The sequence below is a fragment of the Lissotriton helveticus genome, chromosome 3_1 (assembly GCF_964261635.1).
Source record: "Lissotriton helveticus chromosome 3_1, aLisHel1.1, whole genome shotgun sequence".
NCBI lineage: Eukaryota > Metazoa > Chordata > Amphibia > Caudata > Salamandridae > Lissotriton > Lissotriton helveticus.
In genome coordinates this window covers 616,362,945-616,382,150 of record NC_136061.1, presented here as the reverse complement: position 1 = coordinate 616,382,150, position 19,206 = coordinate 616,362,945, and positions in this window count along the sequence as shown.

The window sequence follows — 19,206 nt, the reverse complement described above, 5'->3', positions numbered from 1 at the left end:
TTCCTCTCTGTACGGGGCTAACTCGGGAGTGCTCCATAAGCGTCTCCAGAAGGTTAGCGGTCTTAATGCAGCTTCCTCACAAATGGGCCTAACTCCCAGATCCATTCTCAATGGAATTAGGGGTGTACTTATTGGGAGGCTAAAGAGCTGTCTAAGGAACGCGTTCTCTGTGCGTTCTACAGTTAATGGCGCACAATGCCCCCAAATTTCTGCACCATATAGTGCAGCACTTCTTGCCTGTGCCCTATAGGCTTCCACAGGCGGAAGGACCTGCTTTTATGTTGCTTTTTTAAAGAAGTTTTGGATGCCTCCCGAAACCTGGGTTAATTTCAAGTTAGCCTTGCTAGTCTGCGCTCCCCAATTCATTTTCTCAGTCAGGGTAATGCCAAGGTTGTTAGGATTCGAACACAGTAGATTCCCTTTTTGCTAGCCTGAGGGCAGTTACAGGCAGGAATATGCTGTTACGCGCTGCTGACACTACATCTCCCAGAATGCCTGGTGAGGACGTACGTGAATCGAAAGTCACTGGAGGTTGCTGGACCTATCACAGACGATCTGAGGAGGCTCTTATACCTCCCCCTCCAAGATGGCGGCGCTTGGTTTTCCTTGCTACGATCCTTTGGCGTGTTCCGTGTCGTGGACCTTGGATCTGCCTGGTTCCTGAGATCGAGTGATTTGGACTTGGTTTCCCTGCCTTCCCCAATACCCTCCGGAACCCTCACCTGTGTCCTTTTCGGTTTCGCTGCTCCTCGCCAAAAAACGCTAAGGAGTGCTTGGACATCGCGACTCCTCCCCTCAATTCACACGCTCCATTTCCTCCGTCCCCTTCGTGATACTTGACCCGAAGTTTCATCTCGCGCTCGGAAGCACTTACATGAAACAAACTGCTTGCCACGATTAGCAGCGCGAGAAAGCTGCTGCATTTCCGCTATTTTTTTGTTTTGCTTTTCCTGAGAAATGCGAAGAAGCGTTTCTCCAGTATTTTGTCCTCCTTCTTTTTCTTAGCAAAAAAAACGCGAGGCAGCGTTTTTCTACAGACAGACATTTGTGCTGGGGCATTTTTTGAATACGGAAGAACGTGTGGTCCCGTTTCTTCTTCAAGTACATTGGTCTTCTTCCCTGAAGATATTCCAGGATATAACAGAGAGAAGAGGCTTCTGGGACTCCATTACCTTTGTTTCATTTTCCTTTGAAGAGAGAGCTACAGACTCTTGCTTGAGCTATATCCTTTTTTGTTGTTGAGTACTCCTTGGGTGCTCTTTGAAAAACATTTGAGTTTATTTCACACAAAGGTCAGGTAAGAGCGTGACAGCATATTTCTCCTGTAGTAGTAATTAGAGATAAGACATACATGTTTACATGTTATTGAATCCTTTCTTTTGTTCTTGTCTTTTCTATCTTCTGCAGGGAGTTGAGTTCCATTGACGTTTGGGTCTCTGCCTGGCTACCCCTTTTATTGACCTTGGTTTTGGTCTCTCTCTTTTTCTCGGATAGTAACCATCCCCTTGTGTTTTGTATCACGGAGGAGGGTCTGTCCTGGGGAAAGGGAGTGACACTGTCTACACTTCTGAGGAGTCTGGTTTCTGCCTGGATACTGGTCTACGCCTGACAGAAAACCAAGCCCACGTTGCACATCTCCTCCCGAGTGTAGACAGTCATGGATGTCAACGTCTTAATGGAGGACGCTGATGAAAGTACCTTGAGAGACTTAGCTACTACGGTAGTGAATTTACAGACGGAATTAAAACTATTAAGAAATGAGAATCAGAGGTTAATGTCCGAGAACACCCTGTTAAGAACAGAGAGCAAGCCCACTGAGACACAACCTAGATTTAAAAGAAGTTACATACAGCCTGCTCATTTTCAGGTGCCCATACAACCGAACCTGACCCTAGTTCCTCTCAGGGCGCGTCTAATCCTGTCTAAGTGACGGTAGTAACCCCCCCTCAAACCCCACTTGCCATGCCTGAAAGATTCAATGGTGATAGTCAAAAATATTGTGTTTTCATGAACCAATGCTATCTGACCTTCTTATGTAAGGCTACCTCCTTTACTGATGATGCGTCAAAAATTGCCTTCATTATTTCCTATTTAAGTGGTAATGCTGCTTCTTGGGCCGTTACACTTGTAGAAAATGATGATCCTGTTTTGAATAATTTAACTTTATTCAAAGAAAGAATGCGAAGTTTGTTCGCGAGGCATACTTATATGCAGGCCAGCGACAACGAGCTGTTGAACCTGAAACAGGGATCCAAGGATTTGTTATCCTACATTACAACCTTCAATCGGTTGGTAACAGAAACCCACTGGCCTGAAGAGAAACGCACTTCGCTTTTCTATAGAGGGCTAAAAGACGAATTAAAAGACATATTGTCCCAGATAGTGGACCCCCCTGAAGAATGTTCCGCCTTCATAGATCTTGTAGTAAAACTGGATCACCGACTTACGGAACGTAAGGGTGAAAAGACAAAAGGAGACTATCCGAAATTGTTTCTAACCCGACTTGAAAGAAAAGAACCCAAAGATACCAGTGAACCCATGCAGATCGGGGGTATTCGGGGTCCTCTGACTCCCGAAGAAAAGGAAAAACGCAGGAAATTAAGTTTGTGTCTATACTGTGGTAAAGCCGGACATTTCGCTAGAGAATGTCCAATAAAACCAAAAAACCCTGTCAAGGATGTACAAAACAAAGTCCCTAAAACTGTGCCTTTGGGAAACTGAGTGACTTGGGGAGTTATGAGGTCGCTCTTCCAAGTCCCTTCATATCTCAGACCTCTCATTGCTTGGCAAACACATGGACGCCCATCCCCAAACCTTTTACCATTAACGTTGTGTTTGTCTTGCCTTCCCAATGTAGACACACAATGGCAATCCTCCTTGATTCAGGGGCGACTGGCAACTTCCTAGATATAACCCTAGCTAAATCCTTAGGACTGGTTTTTGTTAAAAAAGAAAATCCAGAGAAAGTCAGAGCCGTTGATGGAACTGAATTATCGTCAGGAATGTTGTTGTTTCATACTCCTGACATAATCGTTCTATGCGACAATGGACACAGTGAGAGTGTGTCTTTTGACCTCATTGATGCGCCTTCTTTTGGAGCCATCTTAGGGGTTCCATGGTTGCAAAGACACAACCCCCAAATTGACTGGACCGTTAGAACAGTCACTCTTCGTTCTGCTCACTGTTTAAACCATTGTTATCAGGACATTACTCATTGGCATACACCTGTCTATTGTGCTACAACCACAATTGATGGTGCTTCACCACCCAGAGAATACCTTCAATTTGCCGATGTATTTGATGAAAAAAAGGCGATTGCATTACCTCCTCACAGAACCTACGATTGTAGGATTGATTTAGTGCCTGGTGCGGATTTACCTGTAAGTCGTATATACGCACTCACAGAGACAGAGACTAAGTATCTATATGAGTATCTGCAGGACATGCTGAAAAAAGGGTTCATCAGTCACTCCACCTCACCTGTCTCTTCCCCCCATCTTTTTTATTCCGAAACGGGAAGGTGGGCTCAGAGCATGTCTGGACTATCGCTCGTTAAACAAGGTAACAGTAAAAAACAAATACCCTCTCCCCCTTATCTCTACCCTACTGGATCAGGTGCGAAAGGCTACCATCTTCACCAAACTTGGTCTGCGCGGGGCATACCACCTGATCCGCATTAGGAAGGGGGATGAGTGGAAGACTGCCTTCCGGACCAAGTTTGGATTATATGAATACAACGTTATGCCCTTTGGCTTGTGCAATGCTCCCGCAGCGTTTCAATTTTTTATCAATGAGATACTGCGGGAGTACTTGGACATCTTCGTCATAGTCTATATTGACGATATTCTTATCTATTCTTCTAATAAGACTATTCTTCTAATATCACATGTGCAAACCATCTTGAGTAAATTGCAGGAACATCATTTATTCGCTAAACTGGATAAATGCATATTCCACACCAAAAGCGTGGCTTTTCTAGGGTTTATCATTTCTCCCTCGGGGATACATATGGATCCTGCCAAAGTGTCTGCCTTAGTTGAGTGGTCTAGTCCAACGACAGTAAAAGAAATTCAATCCTTTCTGGGATTTGCTAATTTTTACAGAAGATTTGTCTCTCATTTTTCTGATCTTGTTTCTCCAATAACCAGACTACTAAAAAAGGGAGTTGAATTTCAATGGGATAACGAGGCAGAGAAAGCTTTTCAAGCCTTAAAGGCTAGTTTTATCTCTGCCCCGGTTATCAAACATGCGGACGAAACACAACCCTACTTTCTCGAAGTGGATGCATCTAAGTATGCAGTAGGAGGTGTTTTATCCCAACGCGATAGTTCCAAAGGAACACTCCATCCTGTCGCCTACTTCTCCAAGACGTTAACCCAATCAGAACAGAACTATACGATTGGAGAAAGGGAGCTCCTTGCAATTAAAAAAGCGTTTCAAGAATGGCGCCATTATTTATTGGGTTCTCCTCACGTGATCACTGTATATTCAGATCACCAAAACCTCCAATATTTCCGTACAGCCAAAGCCCTGACACCTAGGCAATTAAGGTGGGTCTCGTTCTTCAGCGAATATGATTTCCTGATACATTTCCGTCCTGGAATACGACAAGGCAAAGCAGACGCCTTATCCAGGTTGGGAAAAGAGAACAAATGTACAGTAGAGAAACCTGTACCTATCATATCGGAGAATAGGCTCATTGCTGTAGGAGAACGAGAAGTGGACTCACACACATTTCTCGTACACCTTGAAAACGCCTACACTCCTCTAGATCAGGAGAAATGGATAGAAGATAACAGCAATGTCATTCTGGATAATTTATGGTTTCATGATCATAAACTCTTTCTACCCACCAAAGAAACACAAAGACTCATACTACACTGGTGTCACAACTTGCCCTTGGTGGGACACCCCGGAGAAACCAAAACTCGACAAATGTGTCAAAGATGGTTTTGGTGGCCCAAAATGGCTCAGGATGTTAGTGACTATGTTAAATCTTGTCCCACCTGTGCACGTCAAATGTCATCACATTCCGCACCCGTTGGGTTATTACAACCTCTTCCTGTGCCAAATAGTCCGTGGACGTCCATTAGCATGGACTTTATCACTGACTTGCCTGTGACTCGTGGTTATACTGCTATCCTGGTAGTGGTAGATCTACTATCGAAAATGGCCCATTTTGTACCCCTTAAAAAATCACCTACTGCTTTGGAACTCACTGAAGTCTTTATACGTGACATTGTACGACTGCATGGTCTACCTTCTGTAATGATCTCTGACCGAGGGCCCCAATGTATTTCTAGATTCTGGCGAGAATTATGTAAAGTTCTACACATTGATCACAGATTGTCCTCCGCATATAATCCTCAGACGGTTGGACAAACTGAAAGAACAAATCAAACATTGGAACAATACCTGCGATGTTTGATAACTACCTCTTGTCATGATTGGGTACAGGCCTTACCTCTCGCAGAGTTTGCATACAACAACTCCACTCACTCTGCTTCCAAGATTTCTCCATTTTTTTCCACAACAGGTTATCACCCTAAATTTCTGCCCCTAGAACACCTACCCTCTGACACACCAGTACCTGCAGTTAGGGAGCAACATGATAATCTGTTACACATCTGGAACCTAGCTAGAGCCGAATTAACACAGGCCAAAGCAGCGATGAAGACTCAAGCTGATAGGCACAGACGTCCAGCTCCTGACTATAAAGTAGGGGATAAAGTGTGGCTTTCGTCCAAAAACTTAAGACTAGAGGGTCCCCGTAAGCTCCAACCAAGATTCCTCGGGCCTTTTGAAGTACTGAAAGTTCTTTCCCCTGTAGCACTTAAATTGAGTCTTCCCCCCGAACTGCCCGTTCATCCTGTCTTTCATACCTCCTTACTAAAACCCTATTTGGTACCAGTACAGCCTGAACCACCTCCACCACCTGTCACTGTTGAAGGAGAACTGGAGTATGAAGTCAAAAGAGTCTTAGATTCTAGAAGACTTAGAGGGAAATTGCAATATTTGATTGATTGGGTGGGTTACCCTCCTGAAGATAGAACATGGGAACCTGCAGAAAACATACATGCCCCTAGATTAGTACGAAGGTTCCATGCATTGAACCCCTCCAAACCCAGACCCGTTAGGAGACCATTAGGGGGGGGTACTGTTAGGATTCGAACACAGTAGATTCCCTTTTTGCTAGCCTGAGGGCAGTTACAGGCAGGAATATGCTGTTACGCGCTGCTTACACTACATCTCCCAGAATGCCTGGTGAGGACGTACGTAAATCGAAAGTCACTGGAGGTTGCTGGACCTATCACAGACGATCTGAGGAGGCTCTTATACCTTCCCCTCCAAGATGGCGGCGCTTGGTTTTCCTTGCTACGATCCTTTGGCGTGTTCCGTGTCGTGGACCTTGGATCTGCCTGGTTCCTGAGATCGAGTGATTTGGACTTGGTTTCCCTGCCTTCCCCAATACCCTCCGGAACCCTCACCTGTGTCCTTTTCGGTTTCACTGCTCCTCGCCAAAAAACGCTAAGGAGTGCTTGGACATCGCAACTCCTCCCCTCAATTCACACGCTCCATTTCCTCCGTCCCCTTCGTGATACTTCACCCGAAGTTTCATCTCGCGCTCGGAAGCGCTTACATGAAACAAACTGCTTGCCACGATTAGCAGCGCGAGAAAGCTGCTGCATATCCGCTATTTTTTTGTTTTGCTTTTCCTGAGAAATGCGAAGAAGCGTTTCTCCAGTATTTTGTCCTCCTTCTTTTTCTTAGCAAAAAAAACGCGAGGCAGCGTTTTTCTACAGACAGACATTTGTGCTGGGGCATTTTTTGAATACGGAAGAACGTGTGGTCCCGTTTCTTCTTCAAGTACATTGGTCTTCTTCCCTGAAGATATTCCAGGATATAACAGAGAGAAGAGGCTTCTGGGACTCCATTACCTTTGTTTCATTTTCCTTTGAAGAGAGACCTACAGACTCTTGCTTGAGCTATATCCTTTTTTGTTGTTGAGTACTCCTTGGGTGCTCTTTGAAAAACATTTGAGTTTATTTCACACAAAGGTCAGGTAAGAGCGTGACAGCATATTTCTCCTGTAGTAGTAATTAGAGATAAGACATACATGTTTACATGTTATTGAATCCTTTCTTTTGTTCTTGTCTTTTCTATCTTCTGCAGGGAGTTGAGTTCCATTGACGTTTGGGTCTCTGCCTGGCTACCCCTTTTATTGACCTTGGTTTTGGTCTCTCTCCTTTTCTCGGATAGTAACAATCCCCTTGTGTTTTGTATCACGGAGGAGGGTCTGTCCTGGGGAAAGGGAGTGACACTGTCTACACTTCTGAGGAGTCTGGTTTCTGCCTGGATACTGGTCTACGCCTGACAAAGGTAATCAAACACTACAACTCTTTCCAGAGGTTGCCCCTTCAGGGTCGGGTTATTACGTGAACTTTTGCCCCCGTTAAATACCATAAACTTTGTCTTTTGGAGATTAATCTCCAAGCCCCGATGTTTGCAGAAGGCATCGAAATTGTCGAGAGTCCTCTGGATGCCCATAGGGGACTTTGCGAGCAATAACGGGTCGTCTGCAAACATCAGGGCAGGTACACTACGCCCTGCAAGCTTAGGGGCATCGATATTGGAGCCCTTATTCAGATGATCTATGAGCCCGTTAACAAACAGGGAAAAGAGAGTTGGGGCGAGAACACACCCCTGGCGAACACCTCGTTCTACTGGGATGGGGAAGATAAATTGCCATATTTGCCATATCTAATTTGTGCATAATTGCCCTCATGCAAACGAGCAAACATATGGCAGAGATATTCCGGGACCCTAAATCTGTGGGTGACTGCCCTGAACCTTGACATTAGTTATATTATATTAATAGTCAGTTATCCACTGACGCCTAAACGTTCCACCTTGCCCCAATTCTCTCATATAGATTAATCAGTTTAACGAATTTTCAGTTTATAAAGAAAAATACTAAAGTAGTTGTTGGAATCTATTTCCTACCACTCAGGGATGTGTTGCAAATTTGATATTACCGCACATATTTAGTCTAACATAATGTAAGACTAAAAACAGCACATGAAACTAGGGTGTCGATTCCGATCCGGTAAAATGCGCTCCGAATGGTCGTACGGAGAGTTTTTTCCCCGTACGAATCGTATCCGTAGACGTCCCGTACGTACGATGAAGTACGATCCGTACTAGGTGCCGAACTCCGTACGAGTCGTACAGGACTCCGTACGACTCAAATCTCCGTACGAATCTCACTCGGAACCCGCAGTACGCGACATCGCGGCACGTTTTTACGACCCAGCAAGTACGATCCGTGTCGGGTACGCGCCGTACGACCCTTTTCCTACGGGAGCCGAAAACAGTCGTAAACGCAGAGTTCGCGCCGAAACAGGTACGGAAGGCCCCCCCCCGGGTACGGCACGTACCCCCCATGATCGCAGGGGTACGCGCCGTACCCCTGTGGTCATGCGGGGTACGCGCCGTACACCCAGCGTACATGGGGTACGCACCGTACCCCATGTACAGTGGGTGTACGGCACGTACCCCATGTACGCTGGGTGTACGGCACGTACCCCGCATGACCAGAGGGGTACGCCGCGTACCCCTGCGATCATGGGGGGTACGCGCCGTACGGTGTGTAGGTGAGCGTGCGATTTTCCGTACGAATCGACGTGTACCGTACGAATCGCGTACGGGTCGGCCGATCGGGATCGGAATCGTCCGGTCGTACGGCGTCTGTACGAGTCGTACGGAAACGGCTCCGGATACGATTCGTACGCCGGATTATTTTACCGGATCGGAATCGACCCCTAAAAGTGATAAGGTGTTTTATTTTTCTGGGACATTGACCAAGCAGGTGGTTACTGGTTGTCAGAGTACCTCCATTTTGCCATGAAAACATATTGAAATCATAATCATAGATAAATGAAAACTGTGTCTGGGGCCTGAATTTAGATTAGCTCATTTTCTGTAACCTGTATCGAGTTCCTGCATACATAATAGGTGAGGGGACAAAGTCATAAGGAGAACGTGATTTATTCTAGCTTAAATAATTTTGAGAAGTAATAGAACCACGATTACAATGAAGGAATGTTCATTTAAGGCGTGTACCTTTCCCACAACACACAGAGTAAACCATAAGACTGGGCACTGTCTACCCAGGAAAATTGCTAATGTCTATTTGGCTCCGGTCCAGTTTTCTCATCAAACCCTTATGCCCTGATTATGATGTCGGTCGGAGTTGCCTCCGACTGACATCATTGCGGATTCTGGACCGACTGACCTCTGGTCGGCGGTCCAGAACGCAGTATTACAATGGAACCGCACATGGTGCAGTCACATATTCCCATTTCTCTATGAGAGCTTGTGCTGCGGCCATAAACCGGCCGCAGCACAAGCTCCCACAGAGAAAGGGTAGTTTCTGTTAATCACTGCACCAGGAGGCACCTATGATGCACCGTGTTAATCCCTGCACAGCATAGCAGGCACCTCAGTAACAGCGGGCCATCATAGGTGGCCCCTCGGAGACCAATCAAAGGCCGTGGAGGAATGGGAGCCCTACTCGGTACCCCCCAAAGTCACTTTCCGACAGGCTTTTCATGTCAGAAAGCCCGATATGACAAGCCTGTCGAAAACGTGATCCAGACGGCAGAAACACAGTCCACAGCGATTACGTTGGGGTCTCCAAATGGCCGACAGGCTCCTTGAGCCTGTCGGAATTCAGCCGGAATGACCAGCCAGTTTCACTTCCAGCCACCGGCGTTGTAATGCAGCGGTCAAAAGTGAAACCTACGATGTGAGTCGGATTCCGACTCACATCGTAATCAGGCCCTTAATAGCAGACTGCAAAAAAACCCTATTCTTTGAAAAAATGGAATCAGAAAATAATAATTCAAGAAAAGAGCACACAGATTTATAGCAAGGGTAGGTAGGCAGGGAATAAAAACATATCTCAGGTTTGCTGACTAAACCGCAACTGTGATGGGGATAGTTCCGCTGGTAAGGCCCTGGAGTGCCCTTCCCGGGGAATGTGACTGTGATAGACTTGACCAGATTTTTTAATGTAGTGTTTATTGTCAGCTCATTTTGGGTCTCGACCTCAAGCCCCATAGTTCTATGGAACATCTTACCGCGTGTACCACATCTAATGGTAAGGGTGGTGATGTCTGCTCTCACCAATAAATTACCAACTTTGAAGGGGCCCTGACAGGGTGTTTTTTATAGAACTCACTACTTGAATTGAGCATGTTTATGAGACCTAGTAATGCTTACAGATATAAGAATATGCCCTGGGGATTTTGTAAACTTGCCTTAGGGTCGTGAGGCAATAGTTTTCTTTTATCTGTGACAGATGCTGCTCTTTACAGTCCAAATCCAGATGGAGCGTGAAAGGTTGAATGGACCTATGCCACTGTTTCAAATTGCAGGTAAAACAAAACATACAGGTCTGAATCATGAACTGTTCTAAATTTTCTGTCAATGATGAGAAGAAGGAGATCCCAAAACATTTATTTATCTTTTAAGGAGTTAGTATGGTTTCAGCATTTTTATTCAGATTACTCCGATTGCAGAAATATCGAGAAAAAGTTTTATTAGTCGCAGCATAAATCAAACAGAGTGTTACATATAGGAATCAGCCACTTTTCTATTTAAGAGCCAAACCTACCTTGTAGAGATCCCATGAAGAGTCTCATGTGGAAAAAGAACATGATATTCAGAGCATAACGTCTTAAACCTCCCATAAAGGGTCAATCAGGAAACTCAGCCGAGTTCCCCACAGCTGCAGTAGCAATTGTTAAAATAAATCAGTGATTGAGGAATTATCACAGCAGTAGATCAAAAAGAATCAAAGTGAAAACAGGGTAAGTCGTTGTCAGCAGTAGCTTTTACTAACGAGGACAGAACACCTGAAGCATCAAGTGTTGGGCAAGGTAAAGGGTCTTCTCTCCTCTCGAGTTAGGAACACTCAGTTATAATATGAAAATGCACAATAATGTAGCAAAAATGAGTAGGTGTACATCGTCCATAGCCAATGGAATCCGCTCATCTGATGGTGTTGTCGACATCCGTTGCTTCGCCTCCTGATTCCCAAGGTAAACATTCATGCTGGTACATTAGTTGATTACTGTTTCAATTTTTGGATACAAAGGGGAAAGTTCCCATTAGAACCTTCATGCCTAACTATTAGCTGATTTCAATGTCCCGTTGTGAATACAAAGGGCTAGTCAAAATGCAATGAAACAAATCTAACCACAATGTCCTGGTTAAGCATACACATAATAGCTCTAATTTGTTCTTTATTCATAAAAAATCCACAGCAAATTCGTTGTTTAAACAGGGTGTGCTAAGGTGGTGTGATGAAGCAAAAGAACATAAGTTTAAAGTCAGCAAATTCTTTAGTATGATGCTGGTGCTAGGCAAAATGTTATAAATAAACCTCTATTTAACTGTGAGCAAGAGTAGAAAGAATAATGGTTTTTGAAATTACAATTTTCTTTTTCACATAAACTTTTCCTACAGGTTTATAGTGAGCACAATACGCGTTTTATAAACGAAGTTCTTTTAGCAGAGTTTTAAATGTATTCTAAAGTGATCCTTTCACATTTAAAGAAAGCACATTTTCACTACACGTGTTTCTATAAATGCAGTTCTTTAGCAGAGTTGTAAATGCATTCTGAGGTGAAATTCTAATACAGTATGCAAGTCGAACTTTTGTTAAAAAAATTATTTCTATCAGTACTATTTAAATCCAATTCAATCACCACCTACTGCAGTGGTGTAACGAAACTTGAGAGGGCCCCCCCTGCAAGATACATGAAGGGGCACCCTCCAGTCTTATTCAGGAGCCCTCAGGTCAGGGTACCGTGCTGATGGAGCCCATGGAGCTTGGGGGCCTCCCCGCACCACAGGGCTTTGGGGGCCTATGTTGTGCCCTTGTCTGATGCTTCTCTAAGAAGTCCACCACAAGATAATTCACATTTCTCCATCACTTTAGCCAAAAAGGTAGGAGAGAGATGGTTCCATATCTGATGCCAGTAATCCTTGAGTGTGTTGCTTTCCCATACTTATTGCCATTTCTAATGCTCGTTTGCCATTTAGCTACTCTTCCCTGGCCCCCAAGTCTGGCAAAGTCAATAGGTCTGGCTTTACTATGCTAAGCAGAATTTCGTTTTACAAAGCCTGCAACCAACATATATGCATGCCTGCGTTTACATTTGATAGCCAGACCTATATAAACCAGGCCTATTGAGTTTACCAAGGTTTCCTTTCTATGTACAAAAAGAAAATCAAACTATGCAGCAAAACGAATTATAACATGAGTAAATCAAGTAAGATGGCTCCTTGTGTTAACTTTATCATTTGACATTGACTGTAATTTGCAAGTCACCAGTTTGAGCTCTACTAGAAGCAAGGCCAATTTCCATCCTTCTGACATTAAATAATTATAAACTATTAAATTAGGTAATATAACATCTGTTATTCATAGTGTTTGAAAATGGCACTTGTGGTATGAGGTGTTCTGCAAAAACAAGTTAAGTTTGGAGTCTGTGCAGCCCTACAGACAGGCGCAGAGAGTTAATGACCTTGACACTACCGTGAGCGTTAACTGTCACCGGTGATCATCATTTACCTACACAGAGACCAATGTGGGGCTTTAGAACCTACAATACGTTTCCAATTTGAAAACAAATGTGTTGTAATTGACATTTGTTGGCTCCATACCAACCAATAAAGAAGTAAACCAAAGTCTGGAATTGGTCAAATCACTAATGTACAAGGGCTTCGATGCCTCGTCAGGCGTAGTAAGCGCTACATAAATAGAATTTCAATGCAATTTATGTGCACAAGTGCTCCCTGAGACATCCTGCGGAGATTAGTTCTGACTTCAAGGCTTTGTGGCACCCGTGCAATGCACATCATCTGCTCACAACAACTCTACCCCAAGACTTGTTACACTTTACTTCAACCTTCAAGAGTTTAAGCTATTAAATTCATTAGGGCGGCCCCTAATGTGTGTTGGGAGTAGGGTGGGGGAGGGCTGCTCTTTTCGTCAGGACCTCTAATTGCAAAGTTTGCCCACAAAAGATGTCCCGGCTTGGAGAGCCCCTAATGAGAGTTCCTTAATTTAAACATACCCCTCTCGCCCCAGCCCGCGTGCTTTCTCTGCGCCTTTCATGCCTGGTTTAATATGTAAAATAACTTGTAAAGTCACACTTCAAGGCCACAAAGGGGACAAAGGAAGCCGGGTCAATAAACCCCCCATCGTCACCATCACATGTGCCAATACAAGGCAGTAATATGTGCATTAGCACCAAATCTGAATTTTTGACTATGTGGCACGTTGGAATAAAAACCCCAAAAGTACTCAACTACTCATAGTTACCTCTGGCAACAAATACATGTTTTCTGATGCCTCTACGGTCATAGAGTGTCGCTGTTCACAAAAAGGGTCTTGCAAAGTGATAACAGAAAGTTGGCGACCCTAACTACGTGTACCGAGCTCAGCGTTATCATAGTACTATGAATATGACCCCTGTTCCTGTAGTCCTATGAAGCTGTGGCCGCCACATATAGTCCTCCTTTTATGTGTGTGTAATCTGTTTTCTTTGATTGTAATGTATTAGTAATCAATACTAACATAAGTCAATTTTATGCTTTCTTCCATTTTGAATGAGCCGTCGTAATACACCACTGCTACTGTTATTTTTTTCTGTAATGAAGGACAGTATACTTTTATACTGAAATACTAAAGATTTCTCAATCACACTGAACACGATGTACCTAACCAAGGAACACTTGGCTGTCCCAGAATGTATAACATACTATGCATCAACTCATGTTATCTGAATAGACTCTGAGAAGGAATGAATCTAATGTAATAGCATTACGAGAGAATCTTCAAATGCATTCGGTAATAAAATGTTTCTTCTTGCTCATTCCCCATCAGATCACATCTTGGGTGCCATGTTCTCATGCAGTGAATGTATGAAATACTTTGTCTAAAGTCCTATAAAAGGATGTGCTTTTCACTGTCTGTAGATGGCCTCTTTTTTCCCCACTTTAGAAGGCAGATCTATGTTGGATTTTCAATTGAACTTCACTGAGTTTTTTTGTATATACGATTTATGTACTAATATATAAACTAATTTGTGATGACACCAAAAAAAGTCAGAATTTTCAACACCTTCTTTAGTGTTTTATGGAAAATGGCACAGCTTTATTTTAATGTTTAAGATTTACAAAAGAGAGACGGATCCAGTGGGGGAGCACTAAAGTCTGGATAATGACTACACCGCTCCTAAGTCATTCGTGTATTTTGAAGGTAAAAGAGAGATGGATTTGAGCGCTGGCATATGGTATACCCTGGTTTTGAGGTCTTGTTTACCATTATAGTGGTTGCCAGACTGAATATGAATAAAAGAAAAAGATCTGTAAGAAGCACTATTGTGAGGGCTCTATCTACATGTTGATATTCCCCTACAACATTTAACCAGTGCTTTACATGGAAAAAAATAAATGCAGTTACCCACCTGAATTGTGGACTAGGGGGCTGGGTTAGGGGACCATGGCTATGGGGGCGGGGCTACTGGCAGTGCCAAGGGGCGGGCCAGAGGCACACATTTAATTTGATTGAGGTTTAATTGGTGTGCAGATATGAACACTGCAGACAACACTCACACAAACAAAAACATGCACCGGGACATAGAAGCACTAGTGCACGCAGGCGGTATTTAGTGTGTTTTAGAAACGCATATTCTGATGTCCACATTACTATACCGGTACTCAAAGGCAGAAAAATTAGAAGTGCTGGTACTTAGTACCAGCAGTGCTTTAAATGGGCCGGTACTCACCGGTACTGAGTACCGGCACTTCTAAATTTTTTTGCGCTTGAGTACCGGAACTTCTTCTTGTTCAAAGAGAGTACCGGTACTCATGGGCAGCAAGCCAACTCAGTGCAATTTGGCATTTTAAAAAACCAAAGCGCGTCACACAGCCGACGAGTCAGTCAGTTTTTGTGATGCACTCGAGTGCTAATCTCCCCTTAACATCTGCTAATTGAGCAGTGCCCCTGCCCCCGCCGTGCTCGCTAACCTGGGCTGCTGCAGCCTCCTGGACACGGGATTCATTCAGCAGACGTGCACGCTGGGCTATTGTGCTTTGTTGGCCATACAAACACCTTCGAAAAGTGGAGGAAGCTGTTTTTGTTTTTACATTTCTTCTTGTGCCCCCCCTGCAGTCGAGCTCCCATCAACCCATTGCAAGGAGTAAAAGACTTGGTGGGGGACAGATGAAAGGCCCAATTTGCATCTCGCCCCTCTCCCTACTGATAAACACACTACAGCCTTACATTTTCAGAGCTTAACTTATACAAAGGAGAAATAATATACATACCATTCCTTTAAAATGTAATTGAACAAGAAAGTTGTAGATATTGTGTTATGTATGTTTGATTTCTATAGCACTTTCCCAATGCTTGTGAGGCCCATGGCGATATTACACTGGAAACAATTTATGAAGAGGTTTATATTCAATTAAAAGTAAAATATTTATATAATTAGAAAATAAATGTTAGTGAACTTTTTTCTTAGTGCTTTCGGATCAATTTCTAACATAAAGCGCCAATGAAACAAAATCTTAAATGAAGATGTGCATTCGGTCATTCGGTTTTATCAATGATGTAATTAATGGCCAGCCCTCCACGTTCATCCGCTTGTTCCAGGTAATTGTTGCTTGTAGCAGTTTTTTGTGGGTGCATATGAACTAAATACCCTATCAGCATGCACGAATGCTTCTATGTCCCTGCGTGTGTTCTTGTATGAGTGTGTTGTCTGCAGTGTGCATATCTGCACACCAATTAAAAAACCCTTTGCACTATATGTAGCCCCACCCCCGTAGCCCTACCCGCCTCTAACCCCGCCCCCTAGCCCACATCTCAATTAGGTGAGTACCTGCACTTATTTTTTCCATTTAAAGCACTGAGTACCAGCCCATTTAGAGCACTGCATGTAACAGAATGATATTTCTATAATTCCACAAACTAAATATTTCATTCACTTTAAAGTGTCTGCAGACTGCAATGGAGTTCGTGGTTTGTAATATATACTGATTGCAAAGCAAAATAAATACATATTGGCTGGTGTTTCAGTTAAAAAAAAGTTTTCTTGGGACTTGATCCAGCGGCCTTGTGGTCGGTTGAACACGGTATGATTCGGTGAAAAAAACAAAACGTACTGTACAATAGGAGAACGTTCTAAACGTCATGGGGTGATTGACAACAGTAATTGTCTAAAGCGAATGTTTTGCCTATCATGCAAAATCTGCTGGACTATGAGGAGACGCCCTTCATTCAAAACGACTTAGTCAATTACTGTGAAGATGCACTGGCCTTCTCAGGTGAGTGATTTCCTACACAATTCACTTTCAGTGGAGATTAGGTGAGACTGTAGGAGCCGAGACGGACGGACGTGGACCGTCTCGGCTCCCGGTCCGCGCGCTGCTCCGGCCTGGAGCCCAGCGTCTTAAGGAAGCCCCCCCGCGATGTTCACGCTCCCTAATTAAAGCGGAAGGTGTGGGGCACCTGCAGGGCTGCTCCGATCGCTGCTGGTGCCACTGGAGCGGCGTAGATTGCTCCTGATCCCTGCCTCGGACCCAGCATGGCGGCCGCCCGTTACCAGCCCGGGCTCAACAGTGACGCGGAGCGGAGCCTAAGGTGTCCTGCCGGGGGCGGTTCTGACAGGCGCTGGACACTTGAGCGGTACGTAGGGCTCTAGCCGCGTCCCCGCTGCCACCCGCCGAGACTCTGCGGTGTGCCAGGGACACACCAGAAAGGGCCGGTGATTGACGGCGGCGCCCCCTGCTGACGATGGCGCCGCCTTGAGAACATCTTCACTCACCAGCTCTATGGGACATACCTCCGCGACAGACGGGCCTGGGCCCGAGGGCAGAGATGTGCTCCCCCCCCACACCCCCTCCCTTGCTGACCGCGCTGCTTCGCGCCAACGGTGCCTGACTCCAAGATGGCGCCCTTGGGGACACCCTTCCTACGACCGGCAGCCACAGGCTCTAGGGACACCAACGCATGCCAGGGCCGATGAACCCACACACAGCTCACCAGGAACCAGCGCGACCGCATCAATAGCGTCAACACGGCCTTCACCCCACACGCTCAACGCCACCACCCACATTGTGTTTAACTGGGCTCTGGTGAGAGGCCCCTCCTCCCCTTCAAACATTGTTTCAAACTTTGCTGCCTCCCATCTCTGCCTGGGCGCCTGTGGTCTTTCTCCCCTGACCCTCTGGTCTCCGGATTGATCTCCTTTGCCCCAGCTCCTCATGAACGATGAGGCTGCGGTCTGCCCTTCTCCCCGTGGACCTGCTGGCTATGTCAGCCCTCTTCCTGGACTTTCGGACTTGGACCTTTGTGCTCCCCGCCATTTTCTCTGTATGACTCGCCTCTTCTTCTACCTTTCTCCTCCGCCATTTTAGCGATCTCTGACCTCCCCCTCTGTCCTTTCGACTTTCCTATTGTCTCTCCTATTGCCTCTGACACACTGCTCACTGTCTTATTCACCACTATCTGCTTCCCTCTCTCGTTTTTCTCACGTGCCTGCCCTTCTCTGTGACTCTTAGAGTATATCCAGTCCTATCCCTTCCCTATGTATATAGAGATAACTCTAATCACTAGTATATGCAGTAGACCTTTCTACTCTCTACCATTCCTATGTGACTCTTAGAGTAAAAGTAAAGTAAAGTCCACATTTGTAAAGCGGACAATCACCCGTAAGGGTCTCTAGGCGCTGGGGGCCGTCAGGAAGATTAAGCGAGCTATTGCCCAGAGTCACATGGTGCTGGGCTAACCTGCCGCCGGAGCCGGGGATCGAACCGTGGTCCCCAGATTCCAGTGTCAGTCGCCCTGGCCGCAGCGCCACACCTCCTTGTATCCTTACCCTATGTATATAGAGATAACTCTAATCACTGGTATATGCTGTAGACCGTTGTGCTCTCCACCAGTCCTTTGTGACTCTTAGAGTATATCCATGTCTATCCCTTCCCTATGTATATAGAGATAACTCTAATCACTAGTATATGCTGTGGCTCAGAGATTAGAGCGGCAGACTCTGATGCAGAGGTCTGGCCCGGGACAAGGGTTCAATTCCCGACGCGGCAGGGTCCTGAGCCCAAAATGTCCACGGACTCGATCATTCTCGCCTCGGTGCCTATTCTAATCATGGGGTCCCACGCTGCAACTCTGGGCAATAGTTGCTTAATCTCCAATACGGCGGCCCACCCGCTGCGGGATGCCTGGCTTTCACCCTGGGGATACCCAGTAGGGGTTATCTCACAGGGAAAAGCCAGGACGGGTTCCCAAGGCAAGCGCTACGTGATACGTGCGCTATATAAGTCGCAATACATTACATACATTACCGCTGTGCTCTCCACCATTCCTATGTGACTCTTAGAGTATATCCAGTCATATCCCTTCCCTATGTATATAGAGATAACTCTAACGACTAGTCTCCTATGTGACTTTTAGAGTATATCCATATGTATCCCTTCCCTATGTATATAGAGATAACTCTAATCACTAGAATATGCAGTAGTCCGCTATGCTCTCTACCATTCCTATGTGACTCTTAAGAGTAACTCCAATCTTACCCTTTCCCTATGTATATAGATAACTCTAAGCACTAGTATATGCAGTAGTCTGCTGTGCTCTCTACCATTCCTATGTGACTCTTAGAGTATATCCATGTGTATCCCCTACCTATGCTGATAGAGATATCACTAGTATAGGCCTTGAGTATATCCATTTGTATCTCCTCCTTGTGTGACTTTATCTCTTGTACATTTGCAATTTTTTCTGTTTGTACCTTTTTTTGTAACGCATGTAATGCTAAGTCCTTATGCTTTCATCTGGTTCTTATGTAATGCAAAAATGTGCAATCATTTTTACGCATGTAACCGTCAGTCCTTATGTTTTCAACTGGATCCTATGTAAAGCACTCTGACACCTTCGGGTAAAGTTCGCGCTATATAAAATTGCACAAATAAATAAATAAATAAATAAGGCGGTGCCATTCCTGTAAACGTAAATGGCGTGTGCGCCACCCACATACTCTGCTCTGGTCTCATGAATGAGGGGGTGAAAGCACTGGTGAACTTCAAAGGGGTGGTCAGCAGAAAGGGAGCCAC